Source organism: Chiloscyllium punctatum, chromosome 42 (assembly GCF_047496795.1).
Source record: "Chiloscyllium punctatum isolate Juve2018m chromosome 42, sChiPun1.3, whole genome shotgun sequence".
NCBI classification, from domain to species: Eukaryota; Metazoa; Chordata; class Chondrichthyes; order Orectolobiformes; family Hemiscylliidae; genus Chiloscyllium; species Chiloscyllium punctatum.
In genome coordinates this window covers 1412711-1435637 of record NC_092780.1, presented here as the reverse complement: position 1 = coordinate 1435637, position 22927 = coordinate 1412711, and the positions used below count along the sequence as shown (strand labels likewise).

The 22927-nt window shown below is 41.0% G+C and overlaps 1 protein-coding gene across 2 annotated transcripts in view; it reads right to left on the bottom strand.

Annotated features, from left to right (window-relative positions):
* The window catches only part of LOC140465621 (zinc finger protein Aiolos-like), a 230776-nt gene that overhangs the window by 166760 nt on the left and 41089 nt on the right, over positions 1 to 22927 (bottom strand). The window lies entirely within an intron of this gene.

The window sequence follows — 22927 nt, the reverse complement described above, 5'->3', positions numbered from 1 at the left end:
TTTTTTGCAGGTTACCCTTATCTTGTCGCATTATCCTACAGGCTTTAATTGTATTTCACACAATAGGGTTTTTGCAATAGTCCATAATAGTTCTCATCATATCCACTTTTAAAAAAAAGATTGAGGGGACACTTTGCTTGGGAGGTCTCAATGTTTAACCAAATTGATTGTGGGTCACAAGGAGACCCAATTAGCTACGTAAGATAATAAAGAGCTCAACTGGTACCTCCAAAAGTCTGGAAAGTCCAGTCCTCCCCTTGCCTGTGGAAGTTGCAGGTTTTCTAATTTGATAAGGGGCCATCTATGATTCCAGATAAAGGAACCAAGTCAGCCGCGGAGCTTACGGAATGCCAGTCTCGGCAACATCAGAGGGAGCATTCTCATAGGATATAGAAGACGAGGTAGAATATTCATTTTAACTAGAGCTACTCTGCCTAACCAGGATATTGGGAGATCTCCCCAGCATTTAAGGTTCTGCCTTATTTTCTCTAGGTGCACAAAATTGGCTTTATACAGCTGATCAAATACTGGGGTGATTAAAAATACCTAAGTATAGAAAATCTTCCAGTTTCCGCTGAAAGGGAAAGCAAGATCCGTCCGGTAAGTTGAATATACTGGCGAGACCATCCAATGGCACGGCCTCTGATTTTAAAAAATTGATTTTATAGCCTGCATATACTAAATAGATTGACCACTTGAATTAGGCGGGGCACAGATATAAAAGGATCATATAAGAAAAGGAGGATATCATCTGCATAGAGTAGTTTTATGTTTACCCAAACCAACCCTCTGAGCCGCTATGTTAGGGTCAGTTCGTATAGCTTCCACTAGTGGTTTGATTTACTCGCGTGAATAATAAGGGTGAGAGGACATCCCTGATGACAGCCCCTACCAACACTGAAGCTGTCCAAATCTAAACCATTGGTGATCACAGCTGCTTTGGGGTCATTGTATAATACTGAGACCCACTTAGAAAATACCCCTCCGACACCGAACCTTTCCAGTGTATAAGAGATATGACCATTCTACCTGATCAAATGCCTTCTTTGCATCCAAGGAGACAACTAACCCCGATATTTTTCCCTGTTGACAGGCTTGTATCATGTTTAAGACCCTTCTAAAGTTATTAGTTGATCTGCTGCCCTTAATAAACCCCATATAGTTCTCTTATGATGTATGGTAAGACCCTGTCCAATCTTAATGTTAACATTTTAGAATTTTAAAATCCACATTTAGCAAGGATATTAGTCTATATGATGAGCAATCTCCTGGGGCCTTTCCTTTTTTAAGAATGAGAGATATATTTGCTTCTCTCAACGAAGGCGGGAGGCAGCCCTGACTGTGAGTAATTATACATATTTATAAGTAGCCCGGCCAGTTCCCCAATAAATTCTTTATAAAACTCAACCTGAAATCCATCTGGTCCAGGTGCTTTGCCACTCTGAAGCTGTCTAATTGCATCAAGTACTTCCTGGGTTGTCAGGGGGGCATTCAAGATCAACACCTGCTCAGAGTTAAGCCCGGAAAGGCCAAGTTTTTAAAGGACTCCATCTTCTCAGTTCTATCCTCTCAGTCCTGCAATTTATACAGTTCAAAATAGAACTTTCTAAAGGCTGTATTGATCTTTTTACGATCACAAGTCAGTACCAGCACTTTCTCAAATGGACATAATAGCTTGAGGAGCCTTTTTTCTCCTAGCAAGGTATGCTAGGTATTTGCCAGGCTTGTTGCCATATTCATATAATCTCTGCTTTGCAAATAATATTTCCCTCTTTGCTGTTTGGGTAAGTGTGGTATTCAAGGCTGCTCCAAAGGCTGTGATCCTTTGTAGCTTAGTAATAGAGGGCCTATCAACATACACTGTCTCAGCTGCCTTCAAGCAAGCCTTGAGCAGATACTGTTGTTCTCCCTTTTGTCTTTTCTGTGTCACAGAATATGAGATGACCAAACCTTGTGCATAAGCCTTAATGGTCTCCCACATCGTCAACGGGTTACTGGCCATACCTGAATTAATTTCCAAAAAGGCCTTGAATTTCTGATAAATATTTTATAAATTTGCTATCCTTCAATAAGAGAATCCATACGCCAATGTCGGGGGCCTAACCCATCGTCCCTAACCTTGACTTCCATATATACTGCGGCATGATCAGAAATAGCTACATTACCTATTTTACAAGACAATATGGAATTCAAAAGGGTCGAGGGAGCAAAGAACACATCAATTCTGGTATGGCACTTGTGTGGGTTAGAGTAGAAAGTAAAGTCTCTACCCTGGAGATGAAGGCACCTCCACACATCTACTAGTCTGAGCTCCTTATTCAGATCCACCAGTTGTCTAGATCTAAGAGATATACCCATAGTGCTCTTAGGTATCCTATCTGAATCTGGGTCCATAATACAGTTAAAATCTCCTCCTATAATTGTATGGTAGACCCCAAAAACCATCAACTAAGAGAATGCTTCCATTACAAATTTAAAGGGGTGTGCCAGGGGGCAATAAAGATTCAAAATTTCACATTCCTCTCCATATATTAGGGCTTTGATCAGTATATACTGTCCAGACTCCTCTTTTTTCTGGCTTAACGTTTGGAAAGGAAGATTCTTCTGAATGAGAATGACTACTCCCCTACTTTTTGAACTAAAAAATTAGAAAAAAGCCTGATCAAATCCACCCTATTGTAGCTTTTAAGTGCTCTTTGTCAAGAAAATGTGTCTCCTGTTAGAGAGCTATGTCAACCCTTTCTTTTTTGAGACTTGATAATATCTTTTTCCCTTTGGTGGATTACTCCCCTTGACATTCCAGGTGTACCACCTAAGCGAATGGCTAGCCATGATTGTCCAGGCAAGCCAGAGACCCCCCGGGAGGAAGAACCCCACCCAAAATACCTTGAATAAAGACCACAGAAAATTCACAAGTGCAAAAATTCTTTAAAACATTGACACCAACACAATTAAAAACTATTCCTAAGTAAAACAAACAACACAAATACATTTTGAAAGGAGACTCGACTTCCCACCCCCCCCCCTTCCTCCCAGGGCATGTGACTACCTGTCAATAACCCCACCATAACCTCTCCTAACTTCCCTTCCCTCAGCCCAGGCGTTACAGAATGGAGTAGACAAATTCAAGTGTTCTATAAAACCAAAGTTAAGTGAGTGACCCTCCCCCCACCACACCAACACCTAGGTGCGTTTAGCAAGCATAATACAAAATAAATATATAAAACTACAAAGTTACAATCCTAACAAGTATTAGGTAACTAAGTAAAATGACAAAAGAAGAAAACCCTACTCTAAAGAGAGATAGAGCGAAACAAACCCACTTCTTATACAAATCGAATAAGCTGCACGACCTGTTAAAAAGAAACCAAAGAGAGTAAAGAATAAGTGTTACCTGGCAACGCTGAAATACTTTTTTGCCTCATCGAATGCCCTCCTCTTGCGGTTCATGGCTGGAGAGAAGTCCTGAAATAACATTATCCTGGAACCCTTGTGCATCATGGCCTGGGGATCCTTCCCCAGGACTCTGGAGGCATTTGTTTTTCTCTATAACACTGGAGTCGGAATAGAACTGGGCGGGGGCACTGGTCCGACCCAGGCCTGCATACAGAAACCCAGTGGGCCCACTCCATCCACAACCGGCCTAATCCTGACTCCAACTTTAATATTTGTGGGAGCCATCACTCCAGAAAGTCTACAAACTGGCCTTCCTCTTTTATCCATTTGGGAAGGCCCAGCAACCAAATATTTTTTCAACTGCCCCAATTGTCAAAGTCGTCAATGTGCTCTTCCAAGATCTGGATTTGCTGCTCGAGAGCCCGGACCCAACCTATGGATGACTCGGCATCAGTCTTCCAAGGCAGCAGCCTGTTTCTCTGCCCCTCCATGCTGTTCAAGTTTTTCGATTTCTTCTGCAGCATGACCGAGAACGGGTCCCAGCTGGATTCCTCGATTAAAGGCATCAATCATCTCTTGAAGTTTGTTGATCCCAGAGATCAGGCTCGCATCTACAGATAAGTCCCCCAAAGCGGCGGCGGACATCTCTGCTGCTATAGGAGGGGGTGGGGGAGGGGTTCCTGCATGTTGTGAACTGTGGGAACTTTTGCCCTTAGTCATTTTAAAAACAACACCAAACTGTCCAAGTTTGATGTAAAATGACTAACTATACTGGGCAAAAGCTATCTTAAATGATTTAAAGAGTGTGGTGAAGGAGAGTGCCCCACTTTGCCCGAGTCTTAGGCAGAACACTACAGACTCAGACTTGCTGGGTCACCGCCATCTTGAATCTGACCAGTCTCCATTTCAATGGATCATCCTCCACCATTTCCATTATATCAGCTATGATGCATTCACCACATAATTCCGTTGTCCCCTCAGTAATCCATAGGGACCTTTTACCTTTGTGATACCCTGGTCCATTCCTCAAGCACCCCCATGACTGCTCTTCTTCCCATGCCCATTCCCATTCAAGTACAGGAGGTGCAATACATACTTTTGTATCTCTCCACATCATCAAAGATCCCAACAATCCTTTCAGTCTACATCCTTCAATTTTGTACACCAAATTCACTGCTTGACACTGTGAAGATCATGTACAGATTGGGGAACTACATTGCAGAACACCTCCATTCTGAAAGCATGATTGTGAGCTTCTGATCACCTGTCATTTGCACTGTCTACTTAACTTTCAGGCAAACCTTCTGTTACAGGGACAGTTAAAAATTACATGACACTAGGTTATAGTTCAACAGATTTATTTGGAAGCACTAGCTTTCAAAGCACTGCTTCTTCATCAGGTGGTTGTAAAGCAGGACCATAAGAGACAGAACTTATAGCAAAAGGTTAGTGATACATTGAACAAATCTAGATTGTTAAGTCTTTCATTTTTTAGAATGGGTTTGCTGTTTTTGGTTCTTTAACAAGTAAATCCCAGAACTTCTTTTAAATCACATTCTCCAGATTAACTTAAGGTTTTATAACAAAAGGTGACATCTCCGCTCAGACAATGCCTTCAAGATGTGAGGTTAGAATCTGTCTGTCTGTTTCCCAATCTTGAGTCAGATTGTTTCTATTTCCTAAGTGGAATTTTAAAAAAAAATTACATGGATTGACTTCGCAGCCATCAATGAGGTTGAGCACCTCGCCAAGACCTTTCCTATGCCTCCACTTCTCGTCTTTAAACAACCACCAAACCTTAAACAGATCATTGTTCGCATTAAATTGCCTAACCTTCAGGACGACATCAACCACAGCATCATACAACCCTGTCATGGCAACCACAGTTAAAAATCACAACACCAGGTTATAGTCCAACAGGTTTATTTAAAGGCATTAGCTTTGGAAGCGCTACTTCAAGCAGCGTTTTCCAAGTTAATGCTTCCAAATAAACCTGTTGGACTATAACCTGGTGTTGTGATTGTCCACCCCAGTCCAAAGTGGCTTCTCCAAATCATGGCAATCACTACAAGACATGTCAGAGTATGGACATGGATACCACCATTACATGTGGGAACATCATCCACTATGTACGCAGCAGGTATTCATGTGGCTCAGCCTACATTGTCTATCTCATATGCTGCAGGCAGGGATGCCCAGAGGATGGTACACTGGCGAAACCAAGCAGACGCTACAACAACGGATGAATGGACACCACAAAACAATCGCCAGGTAGGGTGTTCCCTCCCAGTCTGGGACATTCAGCCTCGGACCTTCGGGTGACCATCCACCAAGACTGACTTCAGGACAGGCAACAATGCAGAGTGGCTGAGCAGAAGCTGATAGACAAGTTCGGTACCCATGTGGATGGCCTCCACCAGGACCTTGGGTTCATGTCACACTGCAGGTGACCCCATCTCTGTCTCTCGCTGTGTCTCTCTCTTACACACACAGTCTCTGACATACACTCACACTCATGTGGACCCTCTCTCTCTCTCTTACACACACACACACACACACACCCCTTACTCATACCCACACAGGCACCCTCATAGGCTTATACCCCATCACACTCCCATACACACTTTACCAAGCTTGCACACATGCAAACACACACTCTCTCACCCGCACTCATGCACACATTCACTCTGTCTCTCTCGCCTGCACACACACACACATACAGTTATTGGGGTGAATTTGTATATGTGGAATTATATTTTCAGATATATTCTAATATGTTGAAAAAAAAAACGCAGAACCTGCAAGCAGTCAATCCATGCAATTTGTTTTGTAATTTCACTTTGGAAATAGAATCAGTCTGACTCAAGATTGAGATACATACACTCTCTAGCCTCACACCTTAAAGGCATTGTCTGAGCTGAGATGTTACCTTTTGTTCCAAAACCTTAAATTAATCTGGAGAATATGACTTAAAAGAAGCTTTAGGATTTACATATTAAAGAACCGAAAACAGCAAACTCTTTCTAAAAGATGAAAACCTTAATAATCTAGGTTTGTTCAACATATCACTAATCTTTTGCTATAAATTCTGTGTCTTATGGTCCTGCTTCACAACCACCTGGTGAAGAAGCAGCACTTTGAAAGCTAGTGCTTCCAAATAAACCTGTTGGACTATAACCTGGCGTTCTGTGATTTTTAACTTTGTCCACCCCAGTCCAACACCAGCTCCTCCAAATCATTACAGGGGCGGGCATTTCTTGGCTCCCAATTTTCATGGAGCTGGTCCAACCTTTCAAGAACTCTGCCCCACAACCCTTCTAAGCAGTAATGCTATGGCTACACAGGTTCAAATCCTACCACAGCAGATGGTGAAATTTAAATTTAATAAATCAAATTGAAAACCAGTCACAAGAATGGTGACCATGAAACTGTAACTGATCATCACAAAAACAATCTTGATCACTAAGGTCCTTTTAAAGGATGAAATCTGTTATCTTTAGCTGGTCTGACTTGCATATGATATCAGGCCCACAACTGTGTGGTTGATTCTTAAGTGCCCTCTAAAATTGTCGTGCAATTATTCAGTTCAAGGCAATTAGGAATCGGTAACAAGTACTGGCCATATCAGGGAGGCCCAAATCCCATGAAAGAATAAAAGAAAGCTGTTGAGCATTTAAATCTCTTGATACCAATTTTTTGAGGGGGAAAAATTGTTTTAAAAAATTAATGCTTGCTATTTCATTTTGTCTTTTGACATAAATCCGTGATACACCACAAAGGTTTAACAACCTATTATCACAGTGGGACATCTGTTAGTTCACAGTTTGATTGACAGGTCCAAGTTATTATGAAGATGTTGGTATACTGTACCTTTAAGAGTTAAAAGCTAGCAGTGACAAGCACCAAGTGTTCTTAATAAGATACAATGTAACATGTGGTCTAGCAGCTAGGGTAGCTGGTTGGCTGGAGACTAAAGCAGATTCGAATTAGGCCAATCAAGTTTGAATTTAGTATATTGACAATCTTAATGCAATGACACAATCCAATGCTTTGGGGGTATAAGACGGGGGGAAATTGAACAGTTGGGAGGAGAACTGCCAAGCCAGCATGTAGAGACTGCCCAAAAGATAGCTCTCATAAAGCTACCTTTATCAATCAGTAACCTGTGAAGCAGAATCCCCATGAAGAAGAAAAGACCGGAATACAGAGAAGATCCGAAAGCTGCCTGGTTTTAAGATAAGTTTTGTTTTGTAAATCTTAATCGGGGGTTTTATTGGACTGGTATTGTAGAAGGGGAAGGTAAAAGATAGGTTAGAGGAAGGAATTGTAATTAGCTGTTAATTATTCTCTGTTATACTTAAGAAATAGAGTTGTTAATTTTTACTTTAAATAGTTCTTGGCCTCTCAGATTTTCACAGATTACTGTACAGGATTGATCTTTTCTGTGTTGCTGCTTTAAATTAAACAGGAGAGTTTACCCCGTGTCATAACAGTTTGGGGGCTCATCCAGGATTTGAACTCGTTTTGATAGATTTGAATAGATTTGGGAGTACGAGAAATGCGAGCAGATTTAAAGACTGGCAGGTTAGTGTCCTAGATCTTTAAATAAAATGTAGGTGAGAGAATTTGTTTAATTTTGGAAACTCGTGATTGATTAAATTAAAAGTGAGAAGTGACTCAAAGTTGCTAAAGAGGTTCTGGAATTTGAAGATTATTCCCAAATTTCTCAAAGTTTAGAAGGAAAGAAAAAGCCCATACTTTTAGAATTGGCAAATAAGTTAGATTTGTGTTTAACCAAGGACAAAAGTAAAGTTGGAATTGTCAGGGAACTACTCAAACACTTAGGTGTGTCAGAGAAACAGACAATTGCAGTAGAGGTAGAAAAACTTAAATTACAATAGAGGAAAACAGAGTTAGAAGATAAACAGAGAAAGAGGGAGGGAGAAGAAAGAAAACAAAAGGAGAGAGAGAGAAGGTTCTTAGCTGAGCAAAACGAGAGAATTTGAACTTGAGAAGTTGCAAGTTGGTCAGCAAAGTCAAGTTAACAGGGTGGAGATTTAAAAAAGGTAGCGATATATATAAATATGTAAAACTCTGCCACATTTTGATGAAAAGATGTTGCAGCAGCCTTTATTTCATTTGAAAAATTGGCTAGGCAGGTGGAGTGGTCAGAGGATGTATGGGTAATGCTAGTTCAGACTAAAATGGTAGACAGTGCTGGTGAGGTATTTGCCGCACTAAGATGAGGGGTCAAGAGATTACGAAGAGGTTAAACAGGCTTATGAGTTGGTACAGACAAATAGACAGTGGTTCAGAAACACAAAGAAGGAACCAGATCAGACTTATGTTGAGTTCAAAAGAATTTAACACTAGTCATTTTGATCAATGGGTGCATGCTTTGAAAATAGATAAGACCTTTGAGGCTGTAAGAGATTATTCTGCTGGAGAAGTTTAAAAACTCACTTCCAGAGATGGTAAGAGTTCACGCGGAGGAACAGAAAGTTCAGGAAGTGAGAAGGGCAGCAGAATTAACAGATTAATACATGTTGGTGCATAAGACAAGCTTCCAGCCAGAATTTTGTTCTGTAAGGAATAGAAGTTGGGAGAAGGGGAGGTCCTACATTATGAAACCAAGAGTAGAGAGCACTGGTAAGAATTTACCACAAGATAAAAAAGAAGCCCAAGAGGATGGAAAGTAGGTAAAAGGCCTCAGGTGTTTCCACTGTGGTAAAATGGGACACAAAATCACAGTGCTGGTCATTAAAGAAAGGCACCATGGGAAAAGAAATGGTAAAAGAAGCTGAGCCAGTGGTATTAGTGAAGGTAATAAAGGAGATCCCGAGAAGAGCCGAGGAGCTGCAGGAGTGTGCACAGCCTAGGTAGGGGCTGAGTATGGAGTTAGTACCTGATCTCCCACAAATAATTCACCTCTGGTTAAAGTTTACTCGGAAAGAACAGGGGAAGAAGGACAAGAAGTTATCATTTTGAGAGATGCAGGATCTAACCAGTCGCTGATAGTAAGAAATGAACAAATATGCACACTTTCTGATCTGTTACCTGAGAATGTGGTAATTTGTGGGATAGATAGACAGAAATGTAGTGTTCCCCTACATAAGATCAGGTTGGAGTGCCAACTCAAGACTGGGGAAGTTACAGTGGGAGTGACAGACAGAGTGTTACTTCCAGGAATTCAGTTTGTTCTTGGGAATGATTTGACAGGATCCAAGGCGGGAGTGACATCCCTTGTTGTGGAGAAGCCCAAGGAAGACCAAGAAACTAAGGAGTTAAAACAGAAATGTCCTGATATTTTCCCAGATTCTGTGGTAACCAGATCCCACTATAAGAAGTCACATCATGAAGTGAAAAGTAAAGCGAAAGATGAATGAGTAAGGTTCTATCAGCGGGTACCCTGTTGACGTAATGGTGCAGGGAAAACCTGAACAGGCAGAGAGTCCGAGAAATGTTTAGTCCTGAACAGCTAAGGGACTTGCAACAGCAAGATAAGATAATAAAATATATATATGTGGATGCGTACTGTGAAAAGGAGGCAGAGAATATTCCGGAGGGTTATTATCTGAAAAATTAGAATCCTAAGGCAGAAATGGAGACCACAGCAGGTTAGTGCAGAGGAGAAATGGGCCAAAGTGTGCCAGATTGTGTTGCCGGTAGCATACAGACAGGTGATGTTATGGGTGGCACATGAACTACCTGGAGGTCACCCAGGGGTACGAAAGACCCAGAGTAAGGTACAAAAATATTTTATTGGCCTGGAATGCACAAGGATGTGGTTAACATTTGCTATATGTGTCATATTTGCCAAATGGTAGGTAAGCCACAGGCAGTAATAAAACCAGCACCTTTGTTGTCAATTCCCACATTTGAAGAACCTTCCAAACGGGTTATAATTGATTATGTAGGTCCCCTCCCGAGAACTAAAAGTGGGAACCAGTACTTATTAACCATAATGGATGTGTCTCCCAGATTTCTAGAGGCAATTCCATTACAGAGTATCAAGGCAAAAAGGTTAGTAGAGGAGTTAGTAGCTTTCTTCACACAGTATGGGCTACCCAGAGAGATTCAGTCAGACCAAGGGTAAAATTTTACTGCTAAGGTGTAAAGTTATGGCTAACTTAGGTATGCAGTACATTAAATCCAGTGTGTATCATCCTGAATCCCAGGGAGCTTTAGAAAGGTGGCATCAGACCTTGAAGGCCATGTTGAGAGCATACTAACAGGATTACCCGAATGACTGGGATAAAGGTACCCCATTCGTATTGTTTGCCCCAAATGAATCTACTCAGTTCATTCCTTCCAGTTAATATTTCGTCATGAACTGAAATTAATTTTTAAAAAATTGACAGAACCAAAGCCAGAGATCTCACACTTAGATTATGTATCAGAGGTGAAGGAGAGATTAACTAGAGTAGGTGAGTTAGCTAAACAGCACCCAAGGAGGGCACAGTGTAGAATGATGCAGGTGGCAGATAAAAGCTGTGAGGCTCAGACATTTTCCCGAGTGGATGACATGTTAGTACTGTTGCCACTGATAGGAGATCCCTTCAAAGCCAAGTTTAGTGGTCCCTATTAAATTGAGAAAAAGTTGAATGAGATGAACTATTTAGTAAAGATGCCAGATAGGAAAAATATATCTGATATGTCATGTGAACATGTTGAAACTGTAATATACAAAGAACTGGAGAAACTGGTGCGAGTTACTGTCCTGCAGAGTAAGGAATCAAATCCAGATCATGTGGATTTTGATGTGCCTCAAAATAGATTAAAAAATGAAGTTGTTCTTGAGGAGTGGGATAGGTTAGTAAGCTATCTGTCTCAGGAGCATAGAATGCAGCTGAAAGATTTGTTACTGCAGTATAAGGACATATGTAAGAATCAGATGGGGAGGACTAATGCTATTGTACATGAAGTAGACATAGAGAATACTGCTCCGATAAACCAACAGCCCTATTGGCTTAATCATTTCAAAGCCAAACAGGTCCAGGTAGAAGGCATGCTCTGAGAATATAATTGAACCAAGCCAGAGTGAGTGGAGTATGCCGATCGTCTTACTTCCCAAACCAGACGGGACTCAACGATTCTGTACGGTTTATCAGAAGGTCAACGCCGTAACAAAATCAGACTCCTATCCAATTCCTAGATTGAAGGACTGTATTGAGAGAGTCGGACAAGTCAGTTACATCACCAAGTTGGACTTACTGCATGGTTACTGGCAGGTACCTTTATCAGAGACAGCAAAAGAAATTTCGGCGTTTGTAACCCCAAGTGGGCTATATCCATTTAAAGTGATGCTCTTTGGAATGAAGAACACACCCACCACATTCCAAAGACTCATGAACAGAGTTGTGGATTGGTTAACAAACTGAGCAGTCTATTTGGACGATGTAATGATCTTAACAGCTACGAGACACAAAACTGGTGATAAATTTAAATAAAACTGGATTCACGAAAGCAGAGGTGATGTTCTTGGGACATAACATCGGTTATGGAAGGGTGACCCCACGGATCACAAAGACTAAGGTCATCGAGAAATTTCCATGACCAATCTCTAAGAAATAGGTGCTTTGATTCTTAGAACTCGGTGGATTCAACTGGAATTTTGTTCCAAACTTCAGCAGTGTGGTGGCACTATTAACCAATTTGCTGAAGAAGAACACAAAGTTTCAGTGGACAGAACAATGCCAGGAGGCATTTGACCATTTGAACTCAATAATAACCACCAAACCAGTTTGAGCTACACCAAACTTTTCAAAACCTTTTAAAGTCGCCATCAATGCTAGTGACATAGGAGTTGGAGCTGTATTCCCACAGGAAGATGAGGATGGGATTGAACTGCCAGTTGGTTACTTTTCAAAGATCAACATCCACCAGAGGAAATATCCACAATCTAAAAGGAACTCTTGAGTTTGGTACTGACATTACAATATTTTAATGGGTATGTCTTGAACAATGTGTCACAGACTGTTGTGTAAATGGATCACAATCTACCTGCATTCTTAGAACACTTTCAAGATAAGAATATGAGACTGTTTCATTGGAGTCTTATGTTACAGACTTTTAATTTAAAAATCATACATGTTGCAGGTCCTAAGAATTTAATCACAGATGCGTTATCACAGATTTAACTGAGTTTTGATGAGATTTGTATTTAATTTTGTATATGACGTTAAGGTGAACTTATATCTGTACGTTAGGAGAGTGTGTTTTTTAAAAAAAATGAAACCATCCTTTCAATATGATGGTTCATTTTTTTCTTAAGGGGCGAGGTGTTATGAAGAGGTGTGTCCTGTACTTTTAAGAATTAAAAGCTAGTAGTGACAAGCACCAAGTGTTCCCAATAAGCCACAATGTAACAGGTGTTCCAGCTACTGAGGTACCTAGTGTAGCTGGTTACTTAGAGACAAAAACAGATTCAAATTAGATAATCAGTTTAAATTATACCCCTCAAAAATACCAAGCTCCAATCAAGTTTAAATTTAGTATATTGACACTCTTAAAAGCCAGTGACACAATCCAATGCTTTGGAGATATAATACCCGGGAAAATTGAATAGTTGGAAGGAGAACTGCCAAGCCAGCATGTAGAGACTGCCTGAAAAATAGCTCTCTTAAAGCTACCTTTATCGATCAGTAACCTATGAAGCAGAATCCCCAAGAAGAAGAAAAGACAACCAGAATACAGAAGAACCAAAAGATGCCTGATTTTGAGATAAGAAGTTTTTGTTTTGTAAATCTTTAATCTCCGGTTTTATTGGACTAGTATTGTAGAAGGGGAAGGTAAAAGATAAGTTAGAGGAAGGAGTTGTAAATAGTTGTTAGATAATTATTCTGTTATACTTTAAGAAATAAAGTTGTTAGTTTTTACTTTAGATAGTTCTTGGCCTCTCAAATTTTCACATTACTATATATGGGATAGATCTTTTCTGTATTGCTGGTTTAAATTAAGCAGGAGCATTTACCCTGTGTCGTAACAAAGTGCTAAATAAAATCTTTCACATGGGGCCATGAATACAATTTTTTTTTTATGTGCAGTTCAGGAGTTTACTAATCTCACCTGGGTCACTGTGGTCTGCCAAGGGTGAGTCAGAGTAGAGGGCATTAAGGGAAAAAAGGTAGCAAGCATGGGTTGGGAAGAGATGGCACAGGACTGTGAAGGGACATGGAGTTTGAGTGGACGGATGCAGATTGATATAGATGGCATGGGGAGACATTGAGGTAAGTAGAGGGACATTTGTTGGCATAACATAGCATGAATTCAGTGGGGTGGTGGATGGAGAATTTTGCAGTATGAGGTTAATAACTACAACTTCCCACAACATGCTTTCATACTACTGACATCCCCTGTAGCTACCAGTGAACTCTCTTTGGGGGCTGCAGCCTGACTTCTCTTAATATCTTAACCTCTGCATCAGAACATAAATTAGATAATCTGGGGTCCTTTTCTCCCAAAGTCAATATTTTAAAATTCATTCAATGGATGGTGTCAACACCAACTAGTTAAGCAATTATTGCCTATCCTTAATTATACTTGGAAAGTGATCATGAGCTGCTTTCTAGAACTGCTGCAGACCATGGAATCCACAGTACTGTGAGGGTGTTCAAAGCTTTCGATGTAAAGAAAATGAAGAAATGGCGATATATTTTCAAGTCAGGATGGTGAGTGGCTTCAAAGGAAACTTGCAGGTGCTATTGTTCCCACACTTTAACTGCCCTTGTCTTTGTAGGTAGTACAGATCAAGGGTCTATAAGGTGCTGTCAGGAAAACTTTGGTCAGCTGCTGCAGCATGTCTTATAAGCAGTACAGACTGTACTGATGTGTGTCAGCACTGAAGGGAATGAATATTGGTGGTAATCAAGTGGACCATATTGAGCTTTTGTGTTATTAGAGCTGCACTCATTCAGACAAGTGAAGATTATTCCACCATAGAGACATAGAGATGTACATCATGGAAACAGACCCTTTGGTCCAATTTGTCCATGTAACCAGATATCCTAACTTAATCTAGTCCCATTTGCCAGCACTTGACCCATATCCCTTAACCCTTCCTATTCATATACCCATCCAGATGCCTTTTTAAATGTTGTAATTGTACCAGCTTCCATCATTTCCTCTGGCAGCTCATTCCATACATGCACCACTCTTTGTGTGAAAAAGTCTCCTACGTCCCTTTTTAAATCTTTCACCTCTCACTCCAAACCTATGCCCTCCTGTTCTGGACTCCCCCCCCCCCCCCCCCCCACAGAGGGAAAAAAGCTTGTTTATTTACCCTATCCATGCCCCTATTGATTTTATGAACCTCTATAAGGTCACACTTCAACCTCCAATGCTCCAGGGAAGACAGCCCCAGCCTATTCAGCCTCTCCCTATAGTTCAAACCCTCCAATCCTGGCAACATCCTTATAAATCTTTTCTGAACCTTTTCAAGTTTCACAACATCCTTCCAACAGGAGGAAGACTAGAATTGCGCACAATACTCCAAAGTGGCCTAACCAATGTCCTGCACAGCTGCAACGTTACTTCCCAAGTACTATACTCAATGCTCTGACCAATAAAGGAAAACATACCAAAACGCCACCTTCACTATCCGATCTACCTGCAACTCTACTTTCAAGGAACTATGATCCTGCACTCTAAGGTCTCTTTGTTCAGCAGTAGTTCCCAGGAACTTACTATTAAGTATACAGATCTTGCCCTTATTTGGCTTTCCAAAATGCAGCATCTCACATTTATTTAAATTAAACTCCATCTGCCACTCAGCCTATTAGCCCATCTGATCAAGATTCCATTGTATAATGAGGTAACCTTCTTCACTATCCACTGCCTCCAATTTTGGTGTCATCTGCAAACTTACTAACTATATCTCCTATGTTCATATCCAAATCATAAATGACGAAATGTAGTGGACCCAGCACCGATCACAGGCTTCCAGTCTGAAAGCAACCCTCCACCACCACTCGCTGTTTTCTACCTTTGGGCCAATTGGCTAGTTCTCCCTGTATTGCGTGCTCTTGATTTGAGCCCGAATTATTTACAATAGAATTGCCAGCCTTGATAATCTCTTGATATTATTCACAAGCTTTCCAAATTACTTGTTGCACCTGCATACAAACACTTTGCAATTCATGCATGAAGTCAGCCTGATCCCTCTGCATCCCAGAGCTTTGCAAGTTCTTCTCATCGAAGTAATATGCTTTTTTTATTCTGACAAAATGGATAGTTTCTATTTTCCCTCATGATACATCACTTTTCAGACCTTTGCTCACTCACTTAATTTATCTAATCATGTTGCCTCTTGACAGCCTTTTGCAACTTACTTTCCTACCTATCTGTCATCAGCAAATTTTGCAACCATAATTCTGTCCCTTCATCAAGTCATTTGCATAAACTGTGAACAGTTGAGATCCCAACACAGATCCTAGCGACACATTTGTTACATCTTGCCAACCTGAAAGAGACTTATTCATGCTCTCTCTCTCTGCTTCCTGTTTGCCAGCCAATCTTCTATCCACGCCAATATGCTACACCCTATCCGAGATTTTATTATCGCTAATCTTTCAACTGGTCTTTCGTCAAATACATTTTAAAATTCAAGTTCAGTACCTCTCTGGTTCTCCTTCATTCACAGCATATCTTACTTACTCAAAGAACTTCAATTAATTGTTTATAGATGATTTCCCCTTCACAAAGGTTGACACTGCCTGATTACCATAAATATATCTAAGTCTCTTGCTATAATTTTCTTCTTAATAGCTTCTAACATTGTCTCTTTGATAGATGTTAAGCTAACTGGTCTGTACTTTCCTGCTTTCTGTCTCCCTCCACTTCTGAATAAAGAATTCACATTGTTATCATCCAATCTAATGGGACCTTCCCAGAATCCAGGGAGTTTTGGAAAATTAAAACCAATGCATCAACTAATTCAGTACTGACATATTTTAAAATACTAGAATGCAGTCTATCAAGACCAAGGAACTTGTCAACCTGCAGCTCAACAATTTACCCAGTACTACTTCTCTGGTAGTAGTGATTCCTGAGTTCTTCCTTCCATGCCATTTCCTGACTCACCAACTTTTTATCTTCTGTAGTGAAGACCAATACAAAAGCCTCTTTGCTCATGGTTGCCTAGCAACCCTTTCTGAGCTTTGTTTCTCTTTTCACAGATGGATGTAGTCATAAGGAAGAGAACCCCAGAAGCTGCAAGTTTCTTTCTCCCTTTTCTTTCAACAGGAACTTCTTGGAATTGGATAAACTTTCCAAATATCAGTATTTCTGGCTCCTGTATAAACTCCAGAAAGGCGAACTCTGAACTTATAGCCAAGTTCATTTCAATCCAAACATCAGTCTATGGCTGCCAGCAAATTCAATTTTATCAATAATAAAACCTGTAAGAATTCTCTTATTTTCAGAAACTTGGCTAACACGGGTGTTTTTATTTTCCAAATGATGTTTCTTTCAAACATCATCTCTACAAAATCAGTTGTCTTTTGTGTTGAGTGTGAATGTTTTAATGAAAAAGGTTATAATTCCAGATTACAATTTAAATGTTTGCACTTTAAGCAGGTTATTTTGAGTTCATTAAGGAAACTTGATGAAATCTTTTACTGTGAATGGTTGTACTAAAGGAGATCAAATGCCATTTTGGTGATTGAATGAAAATACTTACATTAATGGTGAATAGAGGGCTTGATTGGCAGCAATGTTAAGGACGCCCAAGGCAACAACCTCCCCAAAGTGCTGCCACTTCTACTTGATGGTTCCTGTCAGTAAGGCAGCACGGTGGCACAGCAGTTAGCACTGCTGCCTCACAGTGCCAGAGACCCAGGTTCAATTCCCGCCTCGGGCGACTGACTGTGTGGAGTTTGCACATTCTCCCTGTGCCTGTGTGGGTTTGCTCCGGTTTCCTCCCACAGTCCAAAAATGTGCAGGTTAGGTGAATTGGCCATGCTAAATTGCCCGTAGTGTTAGGTGAAATGGTAAATGTAGGGGAATGGGTCTGGGTGGGTTGCGCTTCAGCGGGTCAGTGTGAACTTGTTGGGCCGAAGGGCCTGTTTCTACACTGTAAGTAATCTTAAAAAAATGTAAGGCAGGAAAACGAAGGAATGGTGCTGGTTGTGTCTGGTACATTGTAACCTATGATGCTGTGACTTTGCTTGTCAGTCCATGATGTAACTCTCCCAATTTTGGCACAAGCCAAATGGTAAAATGGTGGACTTTACAGGATTGACAGGGCTGAGTTTGCCATTGTTGATTTCAGTGCTTCAACTGATGACGAATGGTCGATCCAATTCAATTCCTTTCTTTTGACTTTGTAACAGTTTCATGCAGCTGTGTAGCTTGCTAGGCCATTTCAGCCACTTGATTGTAGGTCTGGAATCACATGTGGGACAGACTGGGTAAAGATCCATTTCCTTCCCAAAGGGGTTTGGTAAACCAGATGGATTTTTACAGCAATCAACAAAGATTATATTGTTATTATTTGACAAGCTTTAAATTGTAAATTATATTGAAGTCAAATTTCACTATCTACCGCAGTGGGATTTAAACCCATGTGTGCAGATTTTTAGCCTGGGTCTCTGGATTATTATTCCAGTGACATTATCAGTCTAATACCATCTCTGTTTGCAGAGCTAAGAAATTTACAAACTCTACTGTCTCAGCTTCGGAGCAGAACTTCAGACCATTGATTTCTCTTCTGTGTCATTAATTCCCAACACTAAAATCAAAACCTGCTGCAGGCTCCTTCTCTAACGCATACTTTCTTAATTTTGCAAAACTGTCCGGAAAGCCTAACTATCATGGCCTCCAATTTCCTAATTAATCTTCACTCTTTAATCAAAGTTTGCGTCACCTAGTCACTACTTCCAGGATATCCTTGTTCTGCATTTTATTTGTTCCAACAATAATCATGTCCTGGAGTGACTCTGTTTTTTCATTACATCTCTCAACTCCACAGCTCAAATCAGCTGCAATTTATGAATATTCTTCTTTTCTAATCTTACCTCTTAAAATGATATTTGTGAAGCCAATTTCTCTGAAACAATAGAACTTAACTTTACGGGTCTCATGTAGAAAGATTAGGCAAAATTGACTATAATGTTGAAAATCACATGACACCAGGTTATAGTCCAACAGGTTTATTTGGACGTGCAAGCTTTTGCAGCACTGCTCCTCAGGTAGATAGCAGAATAGGAGCAGACTCCTGATGAAGGAGCAGCACTCCAAAAGCTTGCACTTCCAAATAAACCGTTGGACTATAACCTGATGTCGTGTGATTTTTAACTTTGTCTATCCCAGTCCAACACCGGTACCTCCACATCTTGACCATATGGGGCATAACAAACAGGGTTTTGGCAGCAATAGTGGAAAAACCATAATCCAGGTCATCTTTTTCTTTATTCCTGCATAGGAAGTAGGCATCACTGGCAAGGTCAGTATTTGTTGCCCATCTGTAATTGTCTTTTAATTGACTGGTTCTTTACATTACTTCAAGAGGATAGTTAGAAGTCAACCACATTGTTGTGGGTGTGGAGTCTTTCCCCAAGGACATGAGTGAACCAGATAGGTTTTAATGACAATCAAAAAAATTGCTACATGATCACCCGTGCACCAGCTTCTAATCAAAATTTCATCAAATTTAAATTTCACCAATTGCCACGGTGCGATTCAAACCCATGTATCCTGAACGTTTGCCTCAGACATTGACATACCACAATGCCAACATCTCCCTAGCTGCGTAACATATGCCTGTCTCTGTGTTATTCTGCCAGTTAAATTTTAATGCAAGTTCTCCTGTTCAGCTCACATCTCACTGGTCCAAACACTGTCCTCAATGGATTTTAGATCTCTTGGAGATTGCCTGTTAATTGATGCCAGGCAAAAATAAGGACTGCAGATGCTGGAGATCAGAGTCAAGATTAGAGTGGTGCTGGAAAAGCACAGCAGGTCAGACGGCATCTGACGAGCAGGAAAATCAACATTTCGGGCAGGAGCCCTTCATCAGAATTCCTAATCCTGTTAATTGATGCCCTCTGGCAGGGTCACAAATAGTGTCCCAAAACAGTCACTTCCAGGTTCCTGGCTGAACCATGATTCAACCAGGAAAGTTCAGTCTGTAAGTATGGAAGCAGCCACTCAAATACCAGTAGCGGTAGCAAGATCAAGATGTCCAGTTTTCTTTGTTTTGCTGTGCTTAGTGCTATCTTACACTGGTATGATGTAAAGAAACTCACTGAAAATCTGGTGAAAGTTTCTAATATTTCCACAACCAAGACCAAACACTAACTGTACAAACTGGGTTATAGTAAACTCAGAAATAAGAACGAGAATCGTTTAGGACTGGCTTCCAATTAACACTGTTTAAAGGATTTATAGCAGAGAAACAGGCCGTTCAGCCCTACTGATTCATAGAGTTAGAGAGAAGTATAGCATGGAAACAGACCCTTCGGTCCAACTCGTCCATGCTGCACGGATAGCCTAGCTAAATCTAGTCCCATTTGCCAGCATTTGGCCCAAATCCCTCCAAGCCCTTCCTATTCACATACCCACCCACATGCATTTAAATGATGTAATTGTACCAGCCTACACCACTTCCTCTAGCAGCACATTCCATAGCCACACCACCCTGTGCATGAAAAAGTTGCCCTTTAGGTCCCTTATATATCTTTTCCCTCTCACCCTAAACTTATGCCCTCTAGTTCTGGACTCCCCCCACCCCAGGGAAAAGATTTTGTCTATATATCCTATCCATGCCCCTCATGATTTTATAAACTTCTATAAGGTCACTCCTCAGCCTCCAATATTCCAGGGAAAACAGCCCCAGCCTATTCAGCCTCTCCCTATAGCTCAAATCCTCCAACCTTGGCAGCATGCTTGTAAATCTTTTCTGAACCCTTTCAAGTTTCATAACATCCATCCCATGGGAGGAAGACCAGAATTGCGCACAATATTCCAAAGTGGCCTAACCAATGTCCTGTACAGCTGCAACATGACTTCCCAACTCCTGTACTCAATGCTTTAACCAATAAAGTAAAACATACCAAATGCATTTGTCACTATCCTATCTACCTGCGATTCTACTTTCAAGGAACTATGAACTTGCAGTCCAAGATCTCTTTGTTCAGCAACACTCCCTAGGACCTTACCATTAAGTGTATAAGTCCTGCTAAGATTTGTCTTTCCAAAATACAGCACCTCACATTTATCTAAGTTAAACTCCATCTGCCACTCCTCAGACCATTGACCCCTCTGATCAAGATCCCATTGTACTCTGAGGTAACCTTCTTCGCTCTCCACTAAACCACCAATTTTGGTGTCATCTGAAACTTACTAACTATACCTCCTATGTTCACATCCAAAACATTTATATAAATGACGAAAAGTAGTTGACACAGCACCGATCCTGGTCCACTGGTCACAGGCCTCCAGTCTGAAAAGCAACCCTCCACCACCATTCGCTGTCTTGTACCTTTGAGCCAGTTCTGTATCCAAATGGCTAGTTCTCCCTGTATTCCATCCATGAGGTCTAACCTTGCTAACCAGTCTCCCATTGGAACCTTGTCGAACGCCTTACTGAAGGGCTTTTGCCCGAAACGTTGATTTTGCTGCTCGTTGGATGCTGCCTGAACTGCTGTGCTCTTCCAGCACCACTAATCCATATAGATCATGTCCACCGCTCTGCCCTCATCAATCCTCTTTGTTATTTCTTCAAAGAAAAGCTCAATTAAGTTCATGAGACATGATTTCCCACACCAAAGCTATGCTGACTATTCCTAATCAGTGAGGAGAAAGTTAGGACTGCAGATGCTGGAGATCAGAGCTGAAAATGTATTGCTGGAAAAGCGCAGCAGGTCAGGCAGCATCCAAGGAACAGGAGAATCGACGTTTCGGGCATAAGCCCTTCTTCAGGAATGAGGAAAGTGTGTCCAGCAGGCTAAGATAAGAGGTAGGGAGGAGGGACTTGGGGGAGGGGCGTTGGAAATGTGGTAGGTGGAAGGAGGTCAAGGTGAGGGTGATAGACCGGAGTGGGGTGGGGTCGGAGAGGTCAGGAAGAAGATTGCAGGTTAGGAAGGCAATGCTGAGTTCGAGGGATTTGACTGAGACAAGGTGGGGGGAGGGGAAATGAGGAAACTGGAGAAATCTGAGTTCATCCCTTGTGGTTGGAGGGTTCCTAGGCGGAAGATGAGGCGCTCTTCCTCCAACCGTCGTGTTGCTATGGTCTGGCGATGGAGGAGTCCAAGGACCTGCATGTCCTTGGTGGAGTGGGAGGGGGAGTTGAAGTGTTGAGCTACGGGGTCCCAATCAGTCCTTGTCTTTCCAAATACATGTAAATCCTGTCCCTGAGGATTCTCTCCAACAACGTGCCCACCACTGATGTCAGGCTCACTGGTCTATAGTTCCATGGCATTTCCTTACATCCTTTCTTAAATAGTGGCACCACATTAGCCAACCTCCAGTCTTCCGGCATCTCACCTGTGACTATCGATGATACAAATATCTCAGCAAGAGGCCCAGCTATCATTTACCTAGCTTCCCACAGAAGGGGGACACCTGATTAGGCCCTGGGGATTTATCCACTTTTATGTGTTTCAAGACATCCAACACCACCTCCTCTGTAATATGGACATTTTTCAAGATTACACATTACTAATGCTCTACGTGATCCTTCTCTACTTTCATGTAATTGACAAAAGGACCAAAGGTAAGATGAGATAAGTTTTTTTTTAAATAATAAAATGTATATTGGCCTCCTGTGCTGTACAATTCTATCAGTTTAACTTCTTGATAGAACAGAGAGTTTCACATCCTCACCATAGAAGGTTCTTCCTATTGAATTCCCTATTGGGCTTATTATTTACTGCTTTATATTGATAATCTCTAACTTTGTATCATCCCTCAAGAAGAAACATATTTTCTGTATGTCCTCCGTAAAATCCTTAACTTTCATCAGGTCACTCCTCACCATTCCCTAATCTAAAGGAGGCCCCTAGCTAGTTTTTTCCTTACAATTATAACCCCTTAGTTCCAGTATCATACTTATAAATATTTTTGTAATATAGACAGCAGACAAAGAGTGCTAATTCAAAGCATGATCCTCTGCTTTTGAAAAACATTAATTTTTTAAAACAAAACATAGGTGGTGAATGGGTATTTCTGTAGTGCCACACACTTATCAAATAACTCATTTTAACCTGGTTCAAGAGAGAGTAGGTGGTCTTATGGCACACCAGGTAGTGATCCTGCCTCCAAGACAGATGTTTCAGGTTAATTAACCATTCCAGGAACTAATGGCCAAATATGGTGTAAAAAGGTTAATAAACAACAGGTGCAGGACAAACTCAGCTGGTCTGGCACCATTTGTAGAAAGTGAAACAGATTTAACATTTCAAGACCAATGTAACTTTTCTTCAGAACTGAGTTTCTCCAATTCTTTGTTTTTATTTCAAATTTCCAGCACATGTACTTTTTTAAAAAGTAATTAACTTGACGAACACCGTATAATTCCTTCCAATACTGCAAG